Here is a 16,654-nt window from a genome sequence, read left to right as displayed (position 1 = left end):
TTTGCCTGTGCAGACTGCAGCAATGGGTCATTAACTGGCAAAGATCCAAGCACTGCACAAGAATGCCAATTAAGTCATTGTACTGGTTATTGGAGCCACAAACCATAGGAGAATATTTTACTGATACTCACTTTGATTTCAAAAAATGTTTTTAAATATGGAGTCTAGCAGCATTAACCACACTTTCAATGCTTTCATTACGGTAATACCAACTCATTTAGCAGCCTCAACAGAGGAGAGAAGCAGCACAGAATGACCAAAAACTGCACAGTGGGAAATTATACAAGCAAACAGCATTTCATTGCTTGTGAAGAGCCATGCCTCGGCAGCAGACAGAACTCAAGTCAAGTCCCTAAGTGAAAGGTGGTGGAAGTGGGAACGGTAATCTTCTTCAAGGCATGCTATGTAGAGTCATCAGACATTGATTTGCATCCCTTTATTATAGTATGTAGCTGGGAATTTGGTGAATGACCTGTTTTGATTCAGGAAATTAAAATTTTTGCATAGTTCTAATTGTTTCAAATCTGGGCGGATGCCAATCAAAGACAGAGGTCATCTACTTCAAGCACACACAGTGGTTTCCAGTGGAGTTTCTTTGTACAGACGCATCCATGTGAGCTGTGTCCAAATAATTTATTTGCAAAATTTCAGTCCAGTCATTTAGTCATACTGTGGATTTCTTATACACAGCCAGGTTTGAGAAGCTCAGAATATCTTCACACACACAAACACATAAACCTACAGGATCAACAATCAATTAATTCTGCTCTGTGATAACCAGTCCCCTACGCTTCTGAAACCGAAAGGAGTTTGAGCGACAGAGAAACAACATGTTCACTGCTTCGAATTGTATCAATAGCTATTCTGAACTCAGATATCATTGTAGGGGTGTACCGATAACAAAGAACTTGTGCTGCAGTCTCATCTTCCGTAGCCTGCTGTAAATCTGTAGTGGCTGTCTGAAGCCAGAGAAGCTGCATCATTACCTCATTACAGACACAAACAAGGAAAGAGTGTGATTTTCTAGATTGCAGTTAGATTATTATAATTTACCATGTGACTTCCTTAAGTCTCACTCAAATGCCCTCACTTTCCCTGTGCAGCCTCCCTGATTCTTAATGCTTTTCTTTGTATGAATGCACTTTACTATCCCATGAAAGGTGGTGACAATTAATATGTACGCTGGTTGGGAATTCTTTCTGGCATCTTCTTTCCCGTGAGACTATTGAAAGGGAGGCATTTACATATGTATAGTACAATGAACTCAGTCTTCCTTAACATCATATTTTACAAAAATGGCTGTGATGTCTGTGACACCATTGTGATTCCATTACATGTAGGAGAAAGATCTAAGCCTAAGATACTTGGTTGCCTGCAAACGAGGAATTTTGATGTGGGCACACAAATACCACTAATGGGGATTCATAAATGCTTTGTGTACAAAGATGTGCTTTTAAAAAATATGATTCCACTAAGTAATGAATATTTACAACTTTGTTTCATCATTCATAATGCCTAAGTATGAACCTTGAGCTTGCTGTAAACAACAGAAAACAATCCATAAGTCTATTTTTTCACTCCAAATTGAACAAAATGGTTCAACGTATTATTAAAAAAGATACTTCAAAAAAATCTGTAGCTCTATTTTTTCTAATAACACATACAAAACTTAGGAATGTCTCAAGGAAAGAAGTGAAAATGAACATGCTGGAGAGCAGATGCCATTGGTTGACTGCCACGCACCCGGTTTCAGTTAACACTGTTTGAGTCAGAGCTTGCTTTGTCAAACCTTGAATATCTCAGAAGAAAGCTGGGCAATTTTCCTTATTTTGTGCAATTGCATGTTTGTGTGGGTGTGAGTGTGTGTGTTTTTGCATCCGTGTGTATTAGTCAGTGGTTATCATTTCAAGAAAGAGAAGAGCAAGGTTACTCAGCAGCCTTTCTCCTATGCATGAAAATACAATTACAGTAATCTTAGTGTGAAAAAGTTCCAGAGCTTCATCACTTCTGTCTTCTCTACCTCTGGTTTCTCCTTGTCACACCAAGTCTTTACAGTCACAGTCCCCTCTACCCTTGCCAGTTCTTCAAACCCTCCCTGTGGTCACCGTCTGCGCTGTGCCAGCTCGCCTCTCGTGGGCCCTCTCCCTCTCCCGTCCTCGCTTTCAGAAGTACCATTTGCCCCTTCTGTGACGGCTCCTTAGGCCAGTCCTCTGCGGACCTTTACAAAGCCCGTTCCCCTTGCTTTGCAAAGGCATGGTTCAGACCTCCTGCTTTCAGGAAGGCAGCACACTCGCATCTTCGCAAACATGCGTTCACTGTTCCCAGCCTCCAATCTCTCTCCATGCCTATTGCCTTCAGCGCCATTTACTACATTTTACATTGTTACCCATTACGTGGTATTTCTGTAAACAACATGTTCCAGGCTCCAGCTGTACTTCACCATTAAGAGAGCTGTTACATAAGCCGCGTGATTGTTTAGATAAAAGGACCATTTTATCTTCAAATGTGAACTTTTCTTTCTCCTTAGCATAACAATGCAAGCTGTGACAGTTCCGGGGTAGTGCCTGGGTAATGAATGGGGAAATTATTTCCCCTGCTCTGTGCATGTCAGTGACCAGACCTGTACACTGAGCTTTTCCATTCCCCACCCTCCAGTAAACACGCCGTGTGAATGTTTCACAAGAGATGCTTGCCCCTGAGCACCCTGGAGGTGCTGAACTCTCGTGGGTACCTCTCATCTCATTCACCCTAAAGGAAACCAGCCAGCCATGGCAACTATCTCTATTCTGTAGTTTTTCTGCGGTCTGCATCAGATCTATCCTGAAAGACTAAAGGACTGATAATTCACCACAGGTCTGTGAAGAAGCCATGCAGGAAAGGCTTTCATAAATGCTGTTGCCAGTTTATACTACTTCAATCGATAAAGCCAAAAAATATTAGATAAGACAAGAAAAACTCACATCCTCCTAGAAGATGACAGCAATGAGATCATCTCAAAACAGGTTCATAATACCATTACTAAAATTCAGAGGTTGTTCATTCTATAGTAATTAACACAAATACAGGCAACAGGAGAAATTCAGACCCCAATCCGATCTTTAAACCTCTTTTTTCTTAGTCATAGCTTGGATGCAAAAAAGAAGCAGGATGGAAGGCATGCATTTTTCTGGAAGCACTGATTCTGAGGCTAGCTCGTCTGGTGGCACCACATCCTGCACTGCACTACGTTATTAACATGTTGGCATTACTGATTTAGAAATATGTCTGGTCACACGATGGCGATGTCCATACTTGCCAGGTCATGTAACAGACCCATGTTACATTTTGGTCCCTTTTAGCCATGTACTGGGGAGGGGTTGCTCCTGTGATCTTGGAATGCAATCTCACAAGTCCATCTGAGATGCACCTACTAAAAGCTTAGACAATCCTGGCCTTAATATTCAAATGTGTCATTGTCTGGCTTATTCTTAAAATATCGATGATTTTAAAGAGCTAACCCTCATCTACACAGTCTGCAAAATGATTGGGCTGGAGGTAGATATAGTAATAAAACTAGAACAAAACAAGTGCCCAGCTTACCTCTCAGTGAGCTGAAGCAAGTATTTTGAGTTGTGCTGACTGAAGCTTGCAAAGAGGGGAAATATTCAATATAAATTTCCCTCAAAGCAGGGAAAATATTATTTGTTGCAATGCTATCTCTGTACTTTAAACAACCCAGACAGAATTACATTCTAGGCAGTCCCCCCTGCAGCTGGATTAAGAGACAAATTCACCCAGTATCTTCATACTTCTGCCAGGGAAGCAAAGCCTGTACCTCAGTCTTTCAGATCATCCCTTTGATACAAGCGTCTCTCAACTGACCCTGCTAACACAGGTGAAGACGACGTTTCACTCTTTTGCATCTATGAAAGCTCATGAAACGTTTCCCACATCCACATAAGCAAAATTCATCTGAGCAGTTTGCTCAGCCGTATGAAATTCTATGTACTACATCATTGAACTTACTCTTGTTTAAATAACAGCAATCATTAATGTGTCATGAGTAAACGACCACACTAGAACATCTGTAGCATCACGTGAGCCCTCGCAGTTGGCACCAAAGTACCTACTGAGAAAAAATCACCACTTACGTAAATCACTCTTTTCCTGAATGTTCCTGATAAGATCTTGGACCTTAGCCTCCTATTAGAAATGAGAGCATTTGCTTGCAGTCCCTCTTTCTTTTGCCTTGCTGAGTACCAAAGATCTTTGAGGGGTGTGTTTTCCTGGCAGCAGCATGCTTGTGCCAGCTGAATGAACATCAGCTCTGATCTGAATGCTTGTGTTTTGAACTATGTATCTGGGACACGATACGAAGAACTAAGCTTCTGGCCTCTGAGTGAACTTCAGTGTGGAGCTGTGTTTGACAAGGGCACAATGAACTCACCAAAAAGGAGGCCATCAAGGCAAGTGCTTCCCCAAGACAAATACAAATTCTATGATGCCAGCTTACATTTCAAGCATACCAGAGGTCTGTTGAGATATACTTGGATAGTCTGTGTGTTTGGCACTGAGCCTAGCACTAATTTAAAAGCAAACAGATCAACATGTTAGGTGCGAGTAAAAAACAACTCACCAACCCAAAACAATCCCCATCATTCAGAACCCAAACATGTCAGTTAGGCAAGTATGCTTTGCATAATCTATGCCTGCTTAACAATTTTATAGTAGGGGAAGAAGCAAGGAACAAGCTACTAAATTAGTCACCAGTAAGAGATGCAGCAAATGACTAGCACACTGGAGTGCTCTTTCAATCTAACACATATAAGTTCAAATTATTAAATAAAAGTAGAATAACTGCATTCATCTGTTTTTGACGTGATCACTTCTGTCTGGTAGCCAGCACGTAAAGTGTTACACTCCGCTATTCTGGTAGCAGACAACCTTCTAGACCAAGTAGCAAACACACTCTAATGTTATTTTTTTCTTCTGTTTTTTCTATTCAGTAAACCTCTATTTTCTCCTGTACATATATTACATTATTGCGACCTATCATCCATAAACAGAGAAATCTACACAAATAGATATGTCAGCTTGGTTGAGTGAATGTGAACTTGCCCAGCTCTAAAGGAGAATTTACAGGAACCATCTGGTCCGCATTTGCTCAGGATAGGATATAGCTAAACATGCAGGAATTCAGATCTGCTGAATGCAAGTAAAAGACTTTTTTTTTTTTTTAATGGCTCTTTCTGAACGCATTTCACCTTGATCTGTTCTTTCATAACAACCTTGTATCTAACTCACCCCTCATTTTACTCAAGTTTTAGGTCAGTGCAACTTCAATGTTTTTGAATGAAGCTGTGCCAGTGTAAAATGAGAGTAATGTAGTAAGGGATCAAAGAATACGATAACCAAGGTCAGACATAAAGATGCCGTAAGCAATGCTGTCACTTCTGTAAGGGGACTTATACATATGACTTTCACAATGATGTGGGCAAGTCTCCTGGTGTAGGACAGATAGGTATACCTCAATACAACAGTATGATCCAAAGTTTATCAAAAGAGCTGTGTTCTAGTTTCAGCTTTGCTATGCAAATCTGTATTTAAATAATTTCCCAGGGAACAGTAATTGAGTGATTATAGCTTCTAGATGCAGATGGGTAACAAAACAGATGAGATGGGAACACTTTAAAACCAGAGTATGTTCTGCTTGAGGAAAATATAACAGGTAAACAATTGTGCAGAGAAGGCAGAAGAACTAGCACAGAAAATCAGAGAAAGGAATAATGTATTTTGAGAAGTGACAGAAGGTGAAGAGCACTGCATTGTCCAGTGGACATGGGCTGCAGGGTATCCTCGGTGTACTTATTACTAAGAACTCTTGATACTGATGCTATCAGAAAGCTGACAGAGGTAGTAGTGAGGGTATTCTGTCACCAGAGGATGCTGAGATCTGGGAGACATGGGCCTAGGAGTAGTGGAGAGCCCTCCCAAAGGGAAACCTTTTTTACATGCAAATGGCATGTAAAATGCAAAATCGTAAAACTACATTAGCATTAAAAATAATTAACTACCAAGCTTAAGGAGATCTGAATTAAAAAAAAATAATTAAACTGCTTAAGTACAGAGAGATTTCATTGGCGAAGCTCTACACCGAGTCCAGGGCTTTGTCTGTCCAGCAGAGCCGAAAACCTAAAACTATGCGGTAAGCACAGTACTGTTACACATACAGTGGGATGCAAATCTAGGGAGTTCAATTCCAATGGTATTCCTGCCCAGCACCAATTTCCCTGAGTGGCCTGAATTCTCCAGCAAGGACACACTCCAAGTGACATCAGCAAATTCAAAATAAACCGTTTGCTGAGTACAGTCCTGCATCCTACTGGTATAGGGAAGCTAACACCATAACCTTAGTACAATATCGTAGCCTTGCCTAGATGCAGCCTTCTGTAGCGGCTTCTTTCCCTTCTATTCACCTTTCAGTACTTCTATCCCACAACCACACTGTTTTGCAGCCTCACTTACTGCCTCTTGTATGGAGCAAGCTAGAACGAGTCCACACCAAGCCCTGCTGCTTGCAACAGACCAGCCTTCAGCTGAAAAGCCTTTGAATTATATAACCAGAACAGAAGTTTCTTTGGGTAAAAAAAGAAGAAACCAAGATACACAGATACTATCAACCCCTTCCTTCAGACCATCAGAACTGGGTTTTTTAATTATTCCTGTGCATTGGTTACTGAAGAAACCACATCTAGCCACCATGGATAGAAGCCATCTCAGCCATAATCCTCTTCATGTCAGATGCCATAAAGTTGACCATAGTGAGGCCTAAGTGAGATGCATTAGCCTTAGTCTGTCCTTAACTTCAGGCACATTGGGATGACAGTCTCTTAGGTTCTCTTTCTAGTTGAGAGAGAGAGATGCCATGTAATTTTTCTGTGTTTGCAACATGCAGGGAAATCAATGGAAGAAAATACCTAAAAGGACGAAGTTGTGTAAGGCATCGTCACGTAGGTATCACTCACACCCTTTACCTGCAATTGAAAAACTAAAAGAGAACAAAAATCCCAATTTGTTGACTAGCACTCAACTGATGAGGCTAATTACTGCACGTTAAAAATACATATCTAATTGTGTTTACATATTTATCTCAGCAAAAAGATTCTAATTAGGAATCACAGAGTTAGCAATTATCACACTGGAAAAGAAAACCTAACTTGTCTGCAAAACAACTGTAGCACATTCCATGTGAAGCCAGTTCTCAAAGGGAAAGCTTACAAAAACCAAAATCAGAGCATGCGCAGATGTTGCAAGATGTGGAGAATTTAACTTGTCTTTTGGTGACAATACTGACTTTGAGGAGATATATTTGGCCTATCGTATGACTTGGAGAAAAAGAGAAAATGAAAAGCCACCTGATAAAAAATGCAACAGTGTGCTGCTTCTCAGTGATGAGCCGAGCTGTTGAACTACCTTTCTCAAGGCTTGACTGTGGCAGGTCTGAGAGAGGTGGTGCAATGAACACTGTATTTCAGAAACAAAAGGTCTGCTCCTGTATATAATGCTAACGCTGGCCGTCTCACTGGCATTGATACGGCTATATGGATTTCCTTCCTCTCTTCAATGAGCCTGCAAAACTCCTGATGCATCTCTGCCTTAATGACCCATTTTAGCCCAGCTTCATTGTTTCAGAAGTGCATCATACGTGGGCCTGTATCTCCATTGGAGTGGTCTACGCTTAACACAAAGCAGTGCACTTCACACGAGATGTTTTTGCGTCATGCAGCTTTCAGAAAATTCTTACAAAAACATTAATAATGTTAACAACAATGCTAAATAACACTCAAAGCACTGCAAATTAACAGATTTATTGTCAATGTTCCCATATGAAATAGACAAATAATAAATTTGACAGAGAATAAAAAAATGATTTGGCCTATCCCATACAGAGAATTACTAATAGATCCAATTTTCAAATTCAGGTTCTCCTGATTCATATCTAGATTTATTTTTATTTCAAGCTGTAACACAGCTGAACGTATACTTTTAAAGATTCCTATACTGCCTACAAACGTGCTAGCCACTGAAATTATACAGTAAAAACATCAGTATGGTATCTCAGAATACATTTTCCTCATATCTTATTTGCTAGAGTAAATTGAATAGCTACCTAGCCTCCAGTGAACTGGGATACTGATGGAAAGCATTATTCATTATTCCAGGTAAAGTTGCACAATCGTGATACAATTACAAATAGAGTTCAAAAGGAAAGTATTTTGTGGAATTATCATCTCAGAAAGGAAATAAAAATGAATCCTTTTTTAGCCAAAAGAGAATATTAGCGCATTTATTCTGTTATAGGCAATAAATGTTCTGGAAAAAGGAAACTTATCTACTTATCAACAGCAGAGGATTTTGAAAATAGCTAGAACTTGGCCTCACATATCACTGCATTAATCTAAAGAGCTAAAAATGTAATTTCAATGTATGCCTCAAACTTAAAATTATTGATAACACAAGTTAATTCTTTGCCATGATATGTATAGGGTTTTTAGCATAAGTGTGCAAGAGTATTGCTGACTGCCTTCTCTTAAAAACACGCCTGGAACTGCTGAGTCTAAAAAATGATAAATATTATTCCTTTGAAGAAACAATCACAGGAGATTATGGTAATCAGACTATGAATTGAAATACATATTCATCACAAAAAAAACCTGGATTCACCTCAGATAAATGTCTTGGAAAAAAATCATGCTAGTTGAATTGTCCTCAAACATAGTAAAATTATTCTTTCTATCTGACCTTCAGTCAATCATGTTAGAAAAATATTTATTCCTCTCCCTAACCTTTACCTACACTTTCTGTTTCTCAAGCTACCTGAGCAAACAAATCTTTTGCCTCTGAGAATTTTCATTAACAGATGCTATCAGACTTTCAAAGTCTCTCTTCATCAACATCTCACTCTTTGGTATCCAGCATTTTAATTGCCCTTGCAGCTGGAATGCGTCTCACGTCTCAACCCGTAAGTTAATTTCCTTTTATTTATTCTGAACACTAAAAAAAATATAGCAATCAAAGGGTGAGTACCGATTTTAAAAATATTCTGAAATTTAAATGAGTTTTTATGATAATATAAATGATAATTTATGGATCCATACTCACAGTCTGCATGTGTGTTTCTTTTTAGTCTCTCAGTTGGCTATTTCTGCCTTTTTTTTTGCCAATGGCTAGCAACAAGGAGCTTTTATATAGCACTATTACCTATATTTTTTCAGTACAAGCATTTCTCTTCATATCAATGATGTATTCATTAATTACAAGGCCTCATATTAATTCGAAACAGGTCTGTATACCTCCTAGACTACTTGGCAATACAGATTTGGTCTGAATTGGGCTTAAACGTACAAGTGTAGTTCTACCGCACTGACCAGAGCACAGCACTTATCATCTAACCTGCTTCATACTGATTCTTCCTGTAGCGAGGCCACAGGACGACAATTCACCAAGTTCGCAGAGAATTAGCATGACATCAATAGACAACACCTCACCCAGCATAAAGCTTGGGGGTAACAAGTTACCTTTCAAAACACTTTGCACAGATGAGGCGGCAGAATGAGGATGTACTCGTTCAGTGCTCTGTATCAGTGACCTAACACCATTACTTCTTGCAGCATTATGTTCTGGATACCAAGAAGGCCTGGTTTATTCTGCAGGGTTGTGATGCACAACAAGCTCTCATAACCTACAGAGCAGAGACTACCCATTGCCAGTCAGGAAATTCCTGGATCTTTATCTGATGGTGAAGAAACAGACTAAAGGGGAAACAATACCTTGCTTTTATTATTCAACCTTAGAATCCTATTTGAATAGTAGAGGTCTCTTTCATTTTATTAAAAATAATTAAGAATTTTAGCGTTAGCTATCCCTTCTCTGCTAGCACACAAAATATTTTTTGGCCACTGCTTTGTATTTTGCAACTTCTAAATACAAGGGTTGGAGCCAGTAACCTTAGATGGGCAACCCCCCCCAGATTTAAGCATCTGTGGTCAGTTACTGAATATGCTATTCCTGATTTAGCTCAGGAAGGCAGCTCAGATGAAATATTAGACTGGATTATATAGAAATGTGCAAACATTTCAGCATAAATATTTGCTAAGTAGAGACAGGAATGTGATTCAAAAGTTTAGCTCTGGCTTCATCTCTCTAAGTTTTGATGTGCTCAGTTGGGGAAGGAAGGAGAGGGAGAGTGTTCTTGGAGTTGGCTCCACACATCAGCAAGGGCTGGGATTCAGATCCAGGCTTTTCTACAGCATCCAAGATAGCTTGTGACTACAGCACTCCCCCTTCCAGGACATTTTTCCCGTGGATTGGATTTTTATTTTTCCCCTATGGTGCCATCCCATTCATTTTTATGCTCCACAAATATTTGCGTAGGAAGGCATAATGTAACTGTGATTGATCAAAAAAAAAAAAAAAGGTAACATTACCTAGGCATGGGCAGAGTTTGTCTAATTTACAGCTCTGATAATTGATGGTTTAGAAATACCAGTATAATGGGCTTCACAGAGAAATCAGGCTCAGGGAATAAACTATATGACTTCAAAGGCCATTTCAGCAGAGGCTCAACCTTACTCAATACTTGACCACCTTGGGCAAACACTGGTCTTGCATATAAAGGACCTGCTGATAGGCATATACCCTCAAAATTTGTCCCAAAGTTAGCATAATGGAAGTGTACACTGCTGGACCACCATGAACATGGAACAGTATCAATAAAAGGTTACACTTCCTTCAAGAACTAACGGCCACTAGATCTTCATTAACTGCTGCTGGACTATACACCCATATATATCAATGACTATACAGCAGAATCACTGAACACTTAAAACTATGTTTCTTAGTTTTATATTATCAATAAACATTTTAAAAAAATTGTTCTTGCATGTACACACGTGTGCTGGTTTTGGCTGGGATAGTTAATTTTCTTCACAGTAGCTACTACGGGGCCATGGTTTGGATTTGTGCTGGAAACAGCACAAGGATATTTTGATAACGCAGGGATGTTTTCGTTACTGCTGAGCAGGGCTTACACAGGGTCAAGGCCTTTTCTGCCTCTCACCCCACCCCACCAGCGAGGAGGCTGGGGGGGCACAAGGAGCTGGGAGGGGACACAGCCGGGACAGCTGACCCCAGCTGACCACAGGGACATCCCACACCGTATGGCGTCATGCTCAGCATAGAGAGCTGGGGAAGAAGAAGGAAGGGGGGATGTTGGGAGTGATGGCGTTTGTCTTCCCAAGTCACCGTTAGGCGTGATGGAGCCCTGCTTTCCTGGAGATGGCTGAACACCTGCCTGCCCATGGGAAGCAGTGAAAGAATTCCTTGTTTTGCTTTGCTTGCATGCGCAGCTTTCGCTTTACCTGTTAAACTGTCTTTACCTCAACCCACGAGTTTTCTCCCTTTTACCCTTCTGATTCTCTCCCCATCCCACTGGGGGGGAGTGAGTGAGCGGCTGGAGGGGGGCTTTAATTGCTGGCTGGGTTAAACCACAACAGTCCTTTTTGGTGCCCAATGTGGGGCTCAAAGGGTTCGCGATAATGACAGGTTTGATTGGAATGTGCCAGACCAAATTTATAGCTGTTACTGCTTTTAGCTATTAATTGGCAGGCTCCTGTGCTTGCCATAGGCTTGCTTGCCTTACAGTCTAGCGCTTGTTAGTGGCTGCTTTTTGCTTTCGCTGCTTGCTGTGCTGCCGATCACCTTACTCTGCTGTGCCTGGGAACATGTTGATAACAGCAATGGCGATGTGCCTGGGCTGGCAAATGGCCAGGGCATCGCTGCTGTTTCTGTGCTGCTGTACAGGGACAGGCTGGAACTCCAGTGTGAACTTGAGTCGAAGGGACTGTGACCTGTGGATGAGTCCACGCAGGAGCAGGACACCCCAAAGCATCTGTGGCCATGAATAAGCCCACGACAGAGCAGGTAGATCTTGAAGTGTCTGTGGCCATGGTTACATCTGTGCCGCAGCAGGTATTCCTCCGAAGGGACTGCGGCCCAAGGATAAGTCCATGCTGGAGAAGGTACACCTCGAAGCATCTGTGGCTGTGGATAGGTCTATGCTGCAGCAGGTACACCTTGAAGCATCAGTGGCTGTGCATGAGGTCACCCTGGAGCACCTCAAAGTGTGTGGCCATGGATAAGCCCATGACAGAGCAGGTACTCCCCTGGAGGGACTGCAGCCATGGGTAAGGCCACGCTGGAGCAGGTCTGTCTCTGAAGGCATTGTGGCCCATGGAGAAGGCCATGCTGGAATAGGTGCACCTCAAAGCGACTGTGGCTGTGGATAAGTCTATGCTGCAGCAGGTATACCCCTGGAGAGACTGTGGCTCATAGATAAGGCTCCACTTGGAGCAGGTACACCCCTAAGGGACTGCAGTCTGTGGATAAGTCCAAGCCAGAGCAGGGGCAAGGGGAGGAGTTCGTTGCAATGTTAAACCTGATGGTCTGGTCCAAAGGGACCAGGGGTGGAGATTGTAATGGAAATACCTTTAAATTGTTTTAACCCATGATTTGAGTTGCATGTTATGGGAATTACTATAGCAGGAACTACCTGAATGAACGGAGGACAAGCCTTACAAGAAGCAGTGCAAGTGCAGCACTGACCTGACCTAAGCTGGCTTTGGCACCCAGTAACTCCACGCAACATAGCACCTCTCCTGTCCTGAGTGACCACCGTAACAGATGGAGCCCAAAGTAATGGGCTAAATGAACTCAATAGACATTTTGTGGACATTTATGGACATTTTAAAGACATTTTATAGGGATGGTCCATAGACTAGGGGAATGATATCTGTGTATTATATCAAAGGATGGGAAGAGGGGTGGTGGTTAATGAGGTTGTACTGTATAGTACACCCTTCTGATTCTCTCCCCCATCCCACAGCAGGGGTGGGGGGGAGTGAGCGAGCAGCTGTGTTGCACTTAGTTTCCAGCTGGGGTTAAACGATGACAACATGGTAAATGGTAAAGATTCTGTTAAATGATCTAGAAATGGTAATAACTGGAGCATTTGAAACACAACTAATACTTTTGCCTATGATGCTCTCAGAAACAGGCTCACTTCACAGTGCAGCACAGGTAACATTTTCACAGGTATCTGTCTGTCATTTTGAAAAGTGACTTGGGTAGGATGGCAGGAGTAGGTTTTCAGAGGAAATTAAGATGCAGATGCTGAAGAATCTCAGCATGTGGGGTACCCACACTCCACTGACTTAAACAGCAGCCAGGCATAGATCTCATTGAGGTGCTTTTCACAATGTGACTATGTGTACATTGAAACCCTATATACCTCTGAAAGACCTGTCCTGTGTGCCTTTGGAAATCACTTACAAAAATAGGATATGTGCTTCTTGGAATATGTACTCTGTGGCCTGCTTAAAAAGTGGCACAGAATTCTCTACAGAATAGACTGTTAATTAGTTATTTCATTGCAACATGTTCAACAAGTGCACAGATAAGAACTGCCTGACTAAATGGGATGTACACATATCTGAGACAGACTATCAATTATTAGCTTGAAGAAGAAAAGGGAGATACAAAATTCCCCTCCAAGGTTGCAGAGTGGTAGCATATCTATTACAAAAGGAAGGGGTTGCATGTAAACTGCAAACTCCCTGTTTTCATAGTTTCAAACTAAATTGTTCTTAATGTTTTCTCAGAGTTGTTTTGTAAAAGTAAGAAGCTGTAACAAACACATCCTTGGGACCAGTCAGCCTCAGTACTCCAATTATGTTGGGCTTTGCACCTAATTACACTGCCAAGTGTTTACTGTTATTTAAAATGCTTATATACTATTTGAATATTCAATCCAATATCCAGTGAAACAAAATAACTCTTCTATTCCATTTGTTTTTATATTATACTGATGCATGACTACTCTTCCATGACTCCAAAGCCTCACAAATCTGATTGCACGGTTAGCAAACTACAATGATAAAATATGCAAAAAGTTTAGTATTATCTAATCTGAAGGAGAAACTATACAGTGAATGGTACACACAGCTAGAAGCACAAGTACAAGCAGTTCTGATCACTCAGTTTATCTGAATTACTGTAGTCATTCAGGCAGAGAAAGATTTCACAGAACAAGGGAGGTCCCTGGTACATAGAGTAGAAAGGTTGTAAGTGTTCCATGCAAACCAATACTTTACAACAAAAGGTTCTCGTTCCACCACTGCCCTCCTTCAGTAGGTGGCACTTGTTGTTTAGTCTTATTTCCCCCCCCCAAGTAAACTAAATAAGATTTCTTTATTTTGACACTTTCTGCCACTGTAATTATCTCTGTGCAGGTATGAAAAGCAAGGGAAAACCAGGTCGGTCGCGCCTGTGAGCAACTGGAGTTGACTTCAATAAAAAAATTTCCATCTAACCTTACTAATTATTAATGTACAGATGTTCTAGGCTCAAAATATGATGCCTGTGCTTACTCCAGGGAGCTGGTCCCCTCTGATTGTACTCATTACTAACTAACCCTCTCCCTGCCATGAAATATCAAGCTAACAGCTGTCTTTTTACAGCAAAAAGTTCTATTATTGCTGTTTCTGCAAAAAAAAGCAAACATTTAAAAAGCATATTCTTTAAACACTGGATTATTATGACTGTGCTATATATCATAGCATATCAAGAGGTCAAGAATCACATTCTAACTGTGCTGCTACACTTAACAGTTCTCACCGAGGTCTTAGCTCTCAATGCCAGATTTTCTTGCTCACTGTTTGGAGCATGTCCCATCACTTCACTGATTCCTTTTCTTTTTTTTTTTTTTTATGCAGCAAAAGTTTTGTCCCTGTTTTAAAAGGTCTGCACTGTGCATCTCTGTCCTCAGTCTTTGGATAGCCCTTTTGTCTCCACCTGTATTGGAAGTCTTGACGTCTTCATTCCTATATTTCAGAAATAGCACTGTTGTCTCCTCTGTTACGCTTCATGGCTTCTACTCATTTACTTCCCTCATTGTGATTCACCTCTACCACTTTGGATGATGTGGAACTGAGGGAGGATTAAAAATAAAAGCATGCTGAAAGACACAGGGTTCAGACCATGGTCCTACTACCATGCAGTTAAGCACGTCTCATCTATACCTCCATTGACTACGTGTTGCACTAGTGGTTCAGGTACTCTAGGATAAACCACCTCGGCCCTTCAGCCTAACTTAAGCACACTCCTAAATGTCCTCTGTACTCAGGACTCTGGAGAGAAGTGGATTTACACCATTATCTATCCCGAATAGCAGAAGAGAAACAACTTGACTTTCCAGTTCCTCAGCCTTCCACATAACACCACCACCTCATTTTCCACATATAGAAATATTTTATTCTCCCTCTGACATCCTGGAACTATAACACCTTGGGACTGAAGCAGGAAGACAGCTAAATTAACTGTGCATGGTCTAGATCAGCCTTTTCCATTCCCTGCAAAGAGTTTTAAAACACTGGCAATCAACAGTAGCCTAAATCTGCTTCAGCTAAAGCCATGTGGAATTTTTGTGGGAATTCAGAGATCACTTGTGACTATTCCAGCCATATTTCTGAAGAGATTAGTATGTGTTACTCCTAAAAGAGTTCACAAAAAGACTGAGTTTAGATCTAAGCATATAAACCTGAATGACAGGAAGGACCCCATGCCATTCAGAACTTAAAAGCCAACAATTTGCAATATTCTTCATATAATTCTTTGACTCAGAGATCAGGCCATGGCCACAGAGCCTCTTAAGAGCTGTAAGAAGTCTTATTTAGTAGACCTGCAAATATTTCTTTTGAAGCAAAGTAATCACAAAGTAATTCACCTAATCCCAATCACGGAATGCTTCTCCAACACTGCTGAGTTCCAGGGAGTTTTGCCATTCGCTGTGGAGCGAACAGCATCAGGTGCTATATCAAACTGCTTACACGGTTAAACACACATCAGCAAGATGATTCTGTGATTTTGCACCGCATACACCACAGTTTTTCCACTGTGCTGGTGGCTTATTATTTCTGATTGAACACAATGATGTGGCTCGTCTCTTGAAGTTAAAAATGAACTTGTATTGGCCAACTGCAGTAAATTATTAAAGATAAAGCAAGACAATATTTTATTCTGTTATACGTAAAAAATTGGAAACCACGTCTCTTCAGCTCTATTTGTCATCTTTACATACTTCGATTTATCCTTCTTAGCTTCCTTCTGATGGGTGTTTTCAACCACGAGGACTCTAATTCTTACCAGTACCAAAGTGGAAACTCATGTCTGTTGACAAGAAATGAGTATGTAGCTCTCAAAGCATATGAGGAGTAACTTAGATCTTTTAAAATGGTTGATTTTATAATGGCCAAAGAAGAGAGAAAAAGTGAATTTGAAACCAAATTATAATCTTTTAGGAAGTCACAGAGACCAATTCATGGCCAATAGACATGAGATGCAAGCAGTATGGAAAAGTCTAATACACTAGACATACCATCCATTGACTTCTCCAGGAATTTTGCATGGAACTGAACATGTGGTGTGGCACAGGAAAGCTCTTCCTTGCTATCAGACATTCGTATTTTCTTGCTTGAATTTTCTCTTAAATAAACATTCATTATTGACAGTGTGAGAAAGGTTTCACTCCCTATTGAAGCTTCAGTTCCTGTATCCTTCA

The 16,654-nt window shown here is 40.9% G+C and overlaps 1 protein-coding gene across 5 annotated transcripts in view; it reads right to left on the bottom strand.

Annotated features, from left to right (window-relative positions):
- Positions 1-16,654, bottom strand: part of GRIA3 (glutamate ionotropic receptor AMPA type subunit 3) — a 154,891-nt gene that overhangs the window by 86,411 nt on the left and 51,826 nt on the right. The window lies entirely within an intron of this gene.

This window comes from Ciconia boyciana, chromosome 12 (assembly GCF_034638445.1).
Source record: "Ciconia boyciana chromosome 12, ASM3463844v1, whole genome shotgun sequence".
Classification (NCBI taxonomy): domain Eukaryota; kingdom Metazoa; phylum Chordata; class Aves; order Ciconiiformes; family Ciconiidae; genus Ciconia; species Ciconia boyciana.
This window is presented reverse-complemented; position numbering and strand designations above follow the sequence as displayed.